At 41.4% G+C, this 13,251-nt stretch overlaps 1 pseudogene; it reads right to left on the bottom strand.

Moving 5' to 3' along the window:
* Positions 1–1,014: 1,014 nt before the first annotated feature.
* LOC118791111 lies at positions 1,015–12,116 on the bottom strand (annotated as a pseudogene).
* Positions 12,117–13,251: the final 1,135 nt, after the last annotated feature.

Below are 13,251 nucleotides of genomic sequence, written 5' to 3'. Positions count from 1 at the left end.
GTACATATACATTACAACTGTTGTCGAAAATATGTCTTTACATTGTAGTAAATTACTCCTGAGCATGTTCAAATCATGTAACTTCACAAGCTTTAGTTAGTGTCTAATATCCTTCAGATGAAACTGATGTAACACACAGAAAATGCTGGGAGCCAACAGTAACAAGGGTCCTCATCACGAACCAGCAATGGGAAAGCACTGGCCCTGGCCAAGCATGGCTGAGGATAATGGTTTTCTCATATTTCACACTCAGATTACCTTTTGCAGAAATGCGAAAGATAGACTGATTGAATATTAATTTTAACCATGCAATTGTGCAGCTCCACTTCCAATTTAGGGCCCAAATGTACTGAAATGTTAGGTTTTAATATTTAGTACAAAATATATTTTTGGAGAGGTTTGTGGATAGACGACTATTAAGTGCATCCTCAGTAGCAGTATTTAAATGCTAGGTAACACAGTACAACATATATAGTACAGATCTCAAACTCCATTCACTGCACACTGTTGCCTCAAACAGAGTAGCTTGTTGACTGTAAAAATGTACACAACATGTGTCAATCTTTTTAGTTGTATCTGAGTATATTGTAGTAACTGAGGACATGCCCCAGATGACTGGTAATGTGTTACATGGTTTAGCAGCCATTTCTGTATGACCTGAACACAGTAGGTGATGAGCATATTTTAAAGCTTATTTCACTAGTCTCCATTCTGACTCATTCAAGCTCCATCTCATTGTAGTTCAGGATCCATTTGAAAGCCATGTGGGCCAGCCCAGTTTTGTTGAAAATATGTAGTGTCCATACAGGAAGTTCACAGCAGCTATCTCGTCTGTGATATTCACGAGTAGGGGTGTTGCTGCTGATTTCCTCCAACACATGCGTTTCATGATGAACCAAAGCACCAAACTCCCTCATCCCAGTTCTATCCTCTCAGGTCCCCCAAGACTTTCACCAAGTGTTTCCTTGATACTTGGTTCTGAATGCCTTGTTCCTTGCGCTCCTCTGTAGCCCGCTACCAGAGCTCCAAAAACTGAGACCAATCCGTGCTGTCCAGGAGCTCCGCCAGGGAGGGCTCTGTTGGGGGAGTGACTGCAGGGGTCAGGGCAGGTGTGAGGGCAGGGCAGGGGAACCTTTGAGATGACTCTGGAGTGGAGAAATGGGGCATGGAGCAGTGAGGTTCATGCTGCTGCAGGGCCATGGTGTAATTCTGGATCTCCAGGCGGAGACCAGCTATCTCCTTCTCATATGCAGCATTGGATTGCTCCAGAGACTGCAGCTCCTGCAGAAGCAAAAGTGGGGGTCAGGGCACTGACACAAATCAGCTGGTGGTTAGATGGTTAACTGTATGTTACTCAGGTTTAGCTAAATAACCGTTTGGAAGGAACAAATCCTGAAGGAAGAAGGTCATCTTGTTAATGGAAATGATTAGATAGTAGATAACTGTCAAAAAACAGGAATCAAATTCCTAGGTAGGTTCCGTTGGGTTAAGTGGGAGGGGGATTGGCAGTGTGTGGGAGTCACTAACCTGCTGCTCAGCCTTATGCACAAAAACACCCTCTGGCAACTGGATCCCCCAACCACTGAGAGTAGGAAAGTACCATGATTTGAAGGATATCAGAGGTATGAAACTCATTGGAGAAAGAGAAAGCGAAATCTAAGTCTCACAGCTGAAATGGCTGTAATAAGCAGGTATCACAACTCTGCACTACAGCTTTGAGGACTGCAGGCACAGAACCTTTAGGTCACACAACTTCGGTGCCTTCCAGCAGGATTCTGTACAAAGTAAATAAGCAAGACGCTGCACTGCAGGAGTCCCTCATGTGATAATGCAAGCACAACTCAAATTAAAGCTAGACTTTCATCCGCCTGACTTACTTTACATCGAATGAACATAAAGTTGAACAAAGTCAAACAATAGTTTTGACCCCCTCCAGATCTACCAAAGCACATTTAAACAGCTGCAAGGCCACCCTGCCTTGATAGCTACACCTAAATGTTTTTTTAATGAATTTATTTTTGCACTATAAATAAATGTCTGGACCCCTGTCATTTTCCAGCTTTGAAATCTGGTGTAACTACCTCATTTTGATCTGAGAGATTGTTACCCATTACATGTTGTCACATTGCACATTTTGACAGCTGGCTCTGCTTTAAACACGTGGAGAGACTAACCACACTGAGGGAGCACACAGCAGAAAAATGAAGACCATGTTTCAAACAGTGCATGCCATTGAAAAAAGGTGAAACCCCTCTCCAAATATGAGTGTCTCACAAGTTTGATTCCACATTCAATGATACTTTATGTGCTGTGCTGTGCTAATGTCTGTCTGAGTAACTACCAAGCTAGTTAGTTGTAATTAGTCACCTTCTGTGTTTTAGCTATCAGCATTATTACCTGTAATTATTATATTGCTGGCTAGCTGCTGTAGCTAAGAATATTTATACAATGTTGCCACTATACAGATATGTGCTTCCTAGGATCCAGTGAAAATGTAGGTTGATTTGCAATAAATTTTGGCTGATGGTGGTCTAAAAAGTTCACTTCAGATCCTGAAGAACAGTGCACACCTATGCCACAGATGTTGAAAGGGGCCATAAAATCAAACATTTTTAAACATTTTGCACTTTTAATTTAATTCCAGATACACAGAAACATGAACTCATGAAGAGACAATTTGTCCTTGGCTCACTATGAACCACTATATAATGCTGCAGTGGTGCCCCTTCAGGCAGCGTTTAATTCAGGCCTCTTAGCAAGCACTGTTCTCCTAAGAGCTGCCCTTTCCCAGAAATGCTTGCTAGTTTACAGACAGATTGCGTAACATACATACACATGGTATGAGGACTGCCTTCAGCAGCTGATCTGGGATCAGAATCAGAATTTTACTTTCACTGGTTGGAGGTAAGATTGAGGGTAACAGTCTTAGATTTGTTGTCAAGGGAAGAAACACACACACACACACACACACACACACACACAAACAAACACAGCCAGATAACTCCCCAGTTACAATTTAAAAATGCATTTTGGTATCCCTCCCTACAGGAACAGCATGAAAAACACCAGCTTTGGGTTTATTCCCATTCACCACGTAAGGTAAACCATAGCATTTGCATTAGAATTGGGGACCTCAGTGAATGAAGAGGACAGTCCTGCTATTCCACAGATGGAAATGTGAGACAAAAATATGGAGGGAGGTGGTCAGACAGACCTGGTGGAGAGCATCAGCCTTCTCTGTCTGCTTCTTTCTGCTTCTCTGGGCAGCAACTCGGTTCTTTTCTCTGCGTTTGCATCTTTTGTCCGAGCTGGAACACCTCTTCCCCTGAGGACAGTACGCATCATTAGCACTAATATAACACGGTATGTCAATATTAGCATCACTGATAAAAAATGTTAACGTATTCATGACCCTTGTATGTATTTGTATACGTATGTATGTATTACAATTACTACAGAGATAATTGATGTTGAATAACCAGCATAAAAACTTACCGACTCAGAGGCACTCTGTGAGCTTTCATCTCCGGAAAAAGATACTAAACTTCCTACAGTCTTTGAGTCCATTAACACCAGCATCCCGCTTAACAGACGCATTAAAACATGCACTATAAAAACCGATATAACATGGATAACTAGTAAATTGCAGTTAAACGCTGACTTGCACAGATTCCCGTACTCACTGCAAATTAGTACAGAAGCCCACAATGTGATAATGGTGAAGTCCCGCACGCGCGATGGAAATATTTTGTACGGCAGAGAGAATATATATTATTACGTTATTTGGACCTGCACGTTGTGCTCATACTGAGATTGCTAGTGTAGTTCTGAAAAACTACCCCGCCGTCATATAAATATTCCTGAATAACGGAAGACGGGGGCGGAGGCGGTGGTCCAGATTTCAGTTTCGCTTTATTTTAAACGCCAGCGCTGCTGAGCAGTAGGAAATTCAGGGTAAGGTTGGGTCAGCCGTCTTTCCCGAACACACGTGGTGGGAATTTCTCAGAGGTGGAGCCAACAAGTAAAGCATGAATGAATTTTTAAACGTTTTTTTTTTAAAAAAATATTACATTTACAATGGGCTGGAACGGAAACATGCCAATGTTTGAATGAGTGATGAAACACTACAGAACTGTTGAGAAGTATTTAAGGACTTAATTAATTCTGCAATTTATTAGTCTACTTGCTGCTGATTGCGTTGGTTCCCAAACCCATGACCAGCTTCACTGCTATGTTAATTAGCGTATTACGTTAAACTCGTCCTGCCAGGAAGTGAGAACTGAGTGGATTCATATTTATTCATTTTGCAGACACTTTTATCTGGAGCGGCTTAAAGAAAGAGCATTCAGCAGGGTAAGGGATGTAGCCAGGTAAACGCCGATTAACGATCGCCATACTTTATCCATGTGGGAAACACTGTTGCTGTCATAAGGCGTACGAACATATAATACTATTGCTATTGTCAGCTGCAACTGAAAAGCCACAGTTTTGATGAAGCTTTAACCGCAAAACCTTCTGCTGTAGCAAGGGTGCATCTTTCCACCAGGCTTTGCCTTTGAGGCTTATGAATATATATGCTTACATATATATTCACAAGCTTTATCACAAGCTTTTACCACAGTGTTAAGAATTTGTGGAGCTGAGTCTGAAAAGGTGGCTTTCCGTCTGCACTGGAAAATAGACAGTGGCCCTGTTCACATCTGGCATTAAAATGTGTCTCCACATGTCGAGTGACCACTTGTGATCGGATCTCACTTCCCCGCTCTATGTGCAAATAAACACGTACATCATTTCCGTTTGCAAATGTGAGTTTACACATCATTTAAAGGTCTGTTTGAACGAATCTTGTTGTGACTGTCACTATGAAATAATGCGTGTTGTATCTGTAAATGAAAACCTAGTTGACTAGCAAGCTATTCCATTCATCACTGAAATTAAATACCCTTAACTCAGCTGCAGCTGATCTTTTGTTAAATTCCGTTTATCATTGGAAAAGCAGAAACGCTAGATTAGAACATTTTGAACTTCACCGTATTTGTCTGGGACCTTGTCACTATCTTTGAATTAATAGGCTAAGCAAGATTCTTACGTCTAAGTTTCTTACGTTATTCACTGCAATTAAAATGTTTCATGATGTAGTTTAATATCAAAGGGTATAGAAAAGGGCTACAGGTTTCTGTCTTTGTCTGTGTCTTTGTCTTGTTAGCGCACCACCCCCACCTCTCATAGGCACTTGTTTACAACCTAGTTGAGACCTGCCCAAACTGGTCCTGCTGCTCCCCTTATCAGCAGGACCCCCGCAGGCAACCCGAGGCACAGGCGCACCCCCAAGAACGGCCCCCCAGGTCAGCATTTGCCCTCTGACCTGTCGGTATCCTTCGGCCACCAATCAGAGCCTCAATAGGGCCAAGGATACGGGACAATATAAAAGTAGTGGTGACCTCCCCCACCTCAGTACCACACCAATACCTGCGGAGTGAAAAACTGGGGAGACCAAGCCCTTGGGGACCAAGCATTGTGTTGCTGTTGTGTGCGTCTGTGCCTAAGTAAGTACTATGCCTGAGTTCAACTGGTTGTATTTCAGTTGTCTGTAGAGAGAGAAGGGTGATATGCATTCTTGTCCAATGTATATTATGTGTGCATGTGAGTTAAGATTGTGTTTATCTATTATGTATATATGTTCTTATTGCATAACCATCAGTCCTGATTTATTCCTTGCAGGAAACCACACACTCTCAAACAACACACACACACACACATCTACACATTCCAAAATCCCCAATAAACATCTGAACCCGGAGCCTGACTCCTGTGTCCTGACCGACACCCCACTGTGACAGCAAATTAGCCTGAACCCAGTTTATGGGTGAAACTGCCCCCTCAGTTTCTAAGGGTGTTTCCTGGTTTGCTAGTATTGTGAATACATTTATGAATTACTTTCCTAAAACCGAAGCGCACTTGTTATGGAAGAAGGGACATTCTAAAATGTTTAACGTGAAAATGTTTAATGTGGCTCAATGTTCCAAAACAGCGATCAATGATCACAAAACTTCCCTCGGACATCTCTTGTCATTAACACTTCCACCTGTCAAAAAAATCAAAACCGAAATCCAGTGAGTATGGACAGGGGCGCCTGCAGGATTTCATCTTAGGGTACGCACAGAAACTTGACCACGCACGCACACACACATCGAGAGAGAGCTGAGAGAGAGAAACGCCACTGACTGATTAATGAATAATTAAATCTGGCCTACCTATTTGAAGTTTACTCTCCTCCTCCCGGTCGCATTGAATAGTTTTAGCACTTCCTCACAGACCTTTCCTTTCACTTCCTCCTGTCAAAAAATCAAATCAGAAATCCTAGGAGTATGGTCGTTATCTCACGTTAAGCGTTTTCCTCTCCATTAACGGCGCTCATTATAAGGAAAAAGCTTAACGTGGCTTAATGTCCCAAAACAGCGATCAATGATCACCAAATTTGTCTGACATCTCACATGTTATAAACACTATCTCCTATCAAACCCAATGAAAGCAGTAACTATCTTGCGTTAATCCATTTCTTCTCCATTGACCCCCATTATAAGGATGGCATAACATGGCATTATGGACCAAAACAGCGACGTATCAGGACTACACTTCTCTAACACGTTTCTGATCATGACCACGTTCAAGAACCAATACGACGACCCCATGGGTTTAATATAAACACTGACGTTTTCCCCATAGGAACCCATTTGCAGCTGGCCTACTGTTGGCCTATTGGGAATTGCTTAACGCAAATTTTCATGTTTAACCTGTTAGGACATCACTTGAGCTACAGCCTACGCTGGGGTGGTGATCAGCAATGCGTAGGCTTTCTGTTGCAATAAGGAACATTAAGGCTTTTCTGCCATTATAAGAAACAAGCTTAACGTGGCTTAATGTACCTATAAACATCAATCAAAGAAGACCAAATTTCTCTCACACATCTCTTGTCATAAAACACTTTCACATATCAAAAAATCAAAACCGAAATCCAAGGAATATGGTCGGTATCTTACGTTAAGCCTTTTCTGTATTCCTTATAATGGGCGTCAATGGAGAGGAAAATGCTGAAAGTGAGATAACCTATACACAGATACTCCCAGGATTTTGGTTTTGATTTTTTGACAGGAGGAAGTGTTTCTGACAAGTGATGTCTGAGAGAAATTTGGTTATCATTGATCGCAGTTTTGGAACATTAAGGCACGTTAAGCGTATTAGAATGTCCCCTTGATATTCATGATATCATAAATCTTGACTCCCACAATAGTCTACTAACATTTATTTGTAGAACTACAACACTTCAAGTATTATTCATAATACCACTTTTCCATGTAATATATTGCATTACACCTTTGGGGCTTGGAAGCATTTGAGGTAGGCTAGCTTGCGAACTCTAGTTGTTGTTGCCTGTTGTCGCACTTTTAAACCCTTTCGCACTTATTTTTGCGCGTGTGTTAGGCTACGTTACATAGGTCATTATGTTTTTGTTAGCATTATTAAGCTTCTCATAGTTTTCATTTGGTATATTTTTAACGTTAAATTGCTGTTTCCTCAAAGGTAAAATTAGCTAAAATTTTTCTCATGTTCTATCTAATCGCACCGGTTTTAGCATTCGCGCTAAACAGTTAATCACACCGGTGTGAATGCCGTTGGCGCGTGAATGAGTAAGTACTTTCGCTTACACAGAGGATGTAAGTTGAGTAGGCGGTCCTTCACTGTGGCCCAGGACACATTCGCGTTCACACTGCTAAAAGAATGTGGCAATATGCGGCCCAGACCACCTCCGAATGTGGCCTGAGAGATCGGATCTCAATGCATCTTTGGTGCGTTGGGAGCTCATTCCAGTATTTGGTGTTGAGAGTAGAGAAAGGTGCTTGGCACATGAGTTCTGACTCCAGAATTCAAATTACAGTACACACCACTTACAAGAATCACATCACTTCCAGCACCATCAGATTCTTACAAGTGGAGCTCCACATGAAGCAGTAAATTTGAAATTCAGGTTTTGTTCTGTATTTTAACTAAGCTGGAAAATCATGGAAAATGTATTTGAGTTTTCAATATTTTTAAACAATTACATAAAGTAGAAATAGGGTGGTGAAAGGCAGAAATGCCAGGAAATTCTGCCATTGTGATTGGACCATGGCTAAGAAGGATCGTCTTATCACTGCAAGTAATGAGGCTGGATCATTTTGACTTCATCAGGACTCTATATCATCTATTTTATCATATCTTTGGGGGTTGGTTGTCTTGTACTTTACACTGTGCCTTAGACAGACTGAGTATGCATGAAGAGCGGGTAACATTGTATAACAGTGTGCTACCCCAATCCAACAGAAGGACAACAACAGGAGGAGAACAAACAGAGATATGAAAAACTGTACTGCGATATTGTGAGGTAAATTCTGGTGAACTACAAACATAAGATAAATTACACTTCAAACTTTCACATGTCAGTGCTGGTGTAAGTTTAAACCCATCAAAAATACTGTACCTTTTATTTACGCTATAAACCTCAAACTGTATTAAATAATACAGCCAGTTCCTGCTATTGAACTCAAGATTCTCAGCTCCCAAACATGGTCAGATCTTGACTTGACCCTGAAACTTAGCCTTATATGTGTGGGTGACATCTGCTTATTGAGGACGTTGCATAATTCCTGCACCCCTCAAGAACTTTTACACTGTCATCCTCAGAGGTAACTGAGGAATTGGATGGATGTGGGCTTAACATGAAAACATGACCATGAAATAAATACATTAATTAAAAGGTATGCATGAAAAAAAACAAACCTCAGGCAGAGATTCAACATGTAGTCAAGCTTGAAAATGATCATCTGTCAAGCACTACAAACAAGGGACCCATGAGCCTGCGAGGGAGGCAGGGAGAGACAGCCCAAGCTTTCTGTGACTTCATTTCAGTGGCGTGACTGCAACACGAGCTGCCCTCTCGAGCTGCCTTTGTGTTGCCTGGGTTGCAACACCCTGACCCTGTTTCCCGCCCTCTTCCCTCCATCCAACAAATGTGCAATGGGGGGCGTGAACAGTCTCAACAGGTTCCTCCCCTCAATGAGGACCATTTCAAGAAAACAAGCTGGCACAACACACAATAAAACAGTAATGTTTATTTGAACAGGGGAAAGAAGCTAAGGCTAATAGCACACTGGATTATTCACCCCAGGATCCCAGCAGAGCAGAGCCACAGGATCAGTGGCGGCAGGTGAGCTGGAAACAGGGGAAGCCCGAACACTACCTTTAAATCTATCATTACCTTCAACCTGTTCCCCTTTATCCTGCTTGATTAACAATAAAACAAATAATTCACGGAATAATCAACACCAATGGCGTAATTAGAATAGGCTAAATGATTATGCTCTCAAAACATGTACATGTACGTCTATCTAAATATGTGAAAACAATTAGCATAGTTTAATTATAGCCTACACATGTTCTGACATTGACCGGTTGCCTATTGTTAATGAACTAAGATTTGCTCCCCAAAGCACCTAGGCTGTAGGGCTCCCTGTATGAATGTAATGCTATTGTGTTAAGAATAACTTAATTCTAACAATCATTTCAGCTGCATCCCCAGTGGAAAGCATACCTGGCGACAAGTCAGGATGAAATATAAAAATATTATATCAAGTGGTATGCATTAATCATCATTAATGACAATTATGCATCTCATCAGTAATACTGAGTACAGATGTGGTGTGTAGCCTACACTTGTAATAGCCTATTCATGTGTTCACAGCAAACAGAAAAAAGGCAGAGATGGTGAAAACTGGAGGAGGGCCACCTCCTGCTACATTTTCACAGGCAGAGAAGTTGGCCATGGCGAACAACAGAGGAAGGCCCATAATGGAGGGGGTCGAGGGGGCAGTCAGTTCTTACCCTGGTGGCAGCTCAATGTCCACCCTTTATGTACAGGGTAATATCATATTAATTGTTTTGATTGTCCAGTTTAAAATTTTATGTAGTTCACATTCCTGTCTTATGTACAGTTGAGGGGGACACTATTGATCTGCTCCAGCCACTAGCATGCCCCTCATCTGACTCTCAGGTAAAGGTAAGTGTGGAAATAGAGTTCTGTGGATTTATCAATGCTGATATGTTGACAACTTTTCTCTTTAATTTTTTTTTCAGGAGGACTTGGGTGAGGAGACCATGTCAGCCATGTCTGACACACACATCCAGGTTGACCCATTTCATCACTTGTACTTTTATGTCTATTCAACAGTGACTAACATAGGCCAATATTAGGCTATGTATGGCAAATTGTCATGAGCTGATATTTCCAGTCATACATCTACTGAATGAGAACGAACCTTCAAGAGAACAAAGCTTTGGTCAGTTGGCAATCGCATTATTGTTTTTCAGGAGGTGCTAAATCAATCACTCTCCCCACCCATGGCTACCTCCTCTCAGGCCTCTCAGAGAACTCAAAGGGTAGCTTTTCCTTTGCTATTAAAAGGATTATTCATACTGACAATGCGTAACACTAATGATGCCGAATCCTGCATGCCATGTTTGTTCTCTCAATGTGTTTTGCTGTACAGGCTGGATCTGACAATGTGCAGTCGCTCTATAAGCGCATGCCTGAGCTCAACTGCCAGAAGAAAATGCAACAAATAAAAAAACAAACTGGAAATACAAAAACTGGAGCGTGACAAAAAGGTATTGCTATACATTGACCATCCTTTGATCAATATGTCTCTACCATCTGTAACTTTTTTTTCTTTTAATTTCTAGGAAAGGGAGAATGCCAATAAAAGAATACATAAATCAAAAAAGAATAATTTCATGTGTCTTTTTTTTTTATTGGTGAAAAAATTGATTTGTGATGGCCTCTCTAATGGCTCTTCCTGTTGGGTGATCCAACGTCACTGGGTCCACTACATCTGGTGGCATCGGCAGCTGGCATGGTGCTCTTTCTTTTCTAACAGTGGCAATGTTATGGAACACCACACATGCTGCCACCACCTCACATGCCCGCTCTGGATGCACCCGCAAGCCTTGCAGGCAAGCAAAGCGTGCTTTGTTGACCCCAAATGTCATCTCTATCCTGACCCTTGTGTTACTGTGAGCCACATTATATTTTATTTATTCCCTTGTTTGTGGGTCAGGATAGGGGGTCATCAGGTAACGCAGACACGGGCAGCCTCTGTCCTCAAGCAGCAGGCCATCAAAACGCCCTTTAAACAATAGAAAGAAATTGTCACAATACAGCATGATGTGTGAAATATAGGGTTGTGGTTGTCTTACCTTGTTCAAATCTCTAACCAAGAGTGGATTCCTGAAAAATTTGTGAATCATTCACCAACCCAGGCCACCTAGCCTCCAATCTGGTCACCATTAAATGGGGATCACATGTCCTCTGGCAAAGGATTTCAGGCCATTTTAACATACTGCCATTGTAAGAAAATCACCACCTAATGTGTCTTGAATATAAGTAGAAGTTTTAAGGACAAAATAATGTAGACTAGCCTACATGTCAGATCAAATACGATATGATCAAATACACTGATGCTGTGAAATGACTTCCTGTTCACATAATCCCCCCATGTTCTCCCAGGGGCGCTCTAATGGGGATATGCGTACAGTCAATCACACCAATCACCCTCGGGATTCCTATGGACAAAAAAAATGTGTTGCGAATTACCTGCGATCGCTTAAAAAGCCTCTTTGATCTTTACAAGGCTTACATGACCAGGGAACACAACAAACACATCGAGCAGTTTAGTGAAAGCAAATACCACCTAGCGAACTGCACGGCATACAGTATTCTTGCTCAGATGTTCAGCATCACCGATGGAATACATAAAGTGTCCGATGCCAAAATATCGTAAAGCAAGTTACACTGTCTGTTCAACAGAGAGGGCATTTCTCCGGCGAGTGCTATTGGAGACGTCTGGCCCTAGAAGCCGGCAAAGACACTGAATTCCCTCAGATGAGAATCAATATCTTTCATAGAGAACATTATCGGGGTAAGATAGAGGATTCTGACGGTCTCGAAACACCCTCGCCCTGCAGAGTGAGCCTCTCGCAATCCGAACGCCAATGTCGACTGGGTCTTCCAAATGTGCCTGCATTTTTCTCGACAAGATTGTACGCGGAAGGGGCGGTGCTTATATCGATTAACATCGAGTTAACCATGAAGATCATCTGCTCGGAGCAGTTTAGAGATGCAGCATACCTCTGGTAAAACTTATCCATCTTTCGTAGTACGGGTTAATCGGGAAGTTACACCCGAAGTTACTCCTGAAGTTATCTGGACAAGCCAGTTACCTCGCTTCGTTGTACAGCCCTCTGGAATATTATTTTATATTTACATTTTTAACAGTAGCATATTTAGATGCGCACAATGTATTGCAGTTCTTGTTTATCACAACTGAGATTGACGTACGATTTATTTAATGTTGACATCACATTTCCTTTTAACGTGAATAAAGTCCTTATTAATAAATACTGACAAATTAACATAGTAGGCTACAAAACAAAGAGAAATGTAGCATAGCCTACTATGTCTATATTAACAACAAAGAAAAATACGACATCACTGACTACAAGTATATTAGAATGTTTGGGCTCGGTTAGTTCAAAATTTGTAAAACGAAGTTTTTCGATATAAGCGTGGCTCTTTTTACCTCATTGCATTTTTTTATTTTTAGCAAATGACATGTACTTATTATACTCGTTAAAATGTGGAGTATACTTTGCGGCTGCATGATTGTTTGAATAGCATGGTGCAGTTTCACGTAATGGATATTATGATTTAATTAGTAATTTCACTGACATTTGGTTTCTCGCGTGCTGTTTTGCCGCAGAGCAGGCTAATAATGGACATGATGTTTGGAAAAATGTAGGGTAATTTTTAAAATGCAATAAAACTATTTACAGATTCGTGTATGCCGCACGACCGGATATGGAAATGAACGAATCAGTGAGTCAAAGATTCGAATCATTTTATTGTACTGAACGAAAGGAACCGAATCACTAAAAAGAATCGTTTTAAACACCACTACTGCTCAGGATGTCTTCTGTGGGTCTTTGTCACAGCTGATTGCTGTCTGCGAAGGATGACCTGCGTGAATTTGGCACCCCATTCATTTAAAAAGTTCGAAATGGTATTACTGTTCGTTTGTGCTACGTTTGTGCCGTAAAAATTTTCGTTTGTGCTGCTATGGTTTTTTAGATGTAAAAAATTATATTGTATGTGCTGTGACG

Source organism: Megalops cyprinoides, chromosome 16, assembly GCF_013368585.1.
Source record: "Megalops cyprinoides isolate fMegCyp1 chromosome 16, fMegCyp1.pri, whole genome shotgun sequence".
Classification (NCBI taxonomy): Eukaryota; Metazoa; Chordata; class Actinopteri; order Elopiformes; family Megalopidae; genus Megalops; species Megalops cyprinoides.
The sequence above is the reverse complement of the archived record's forward strand: the minus strand, read 5'-3'. Positions and strand labels throughout refer to the sequence as shown.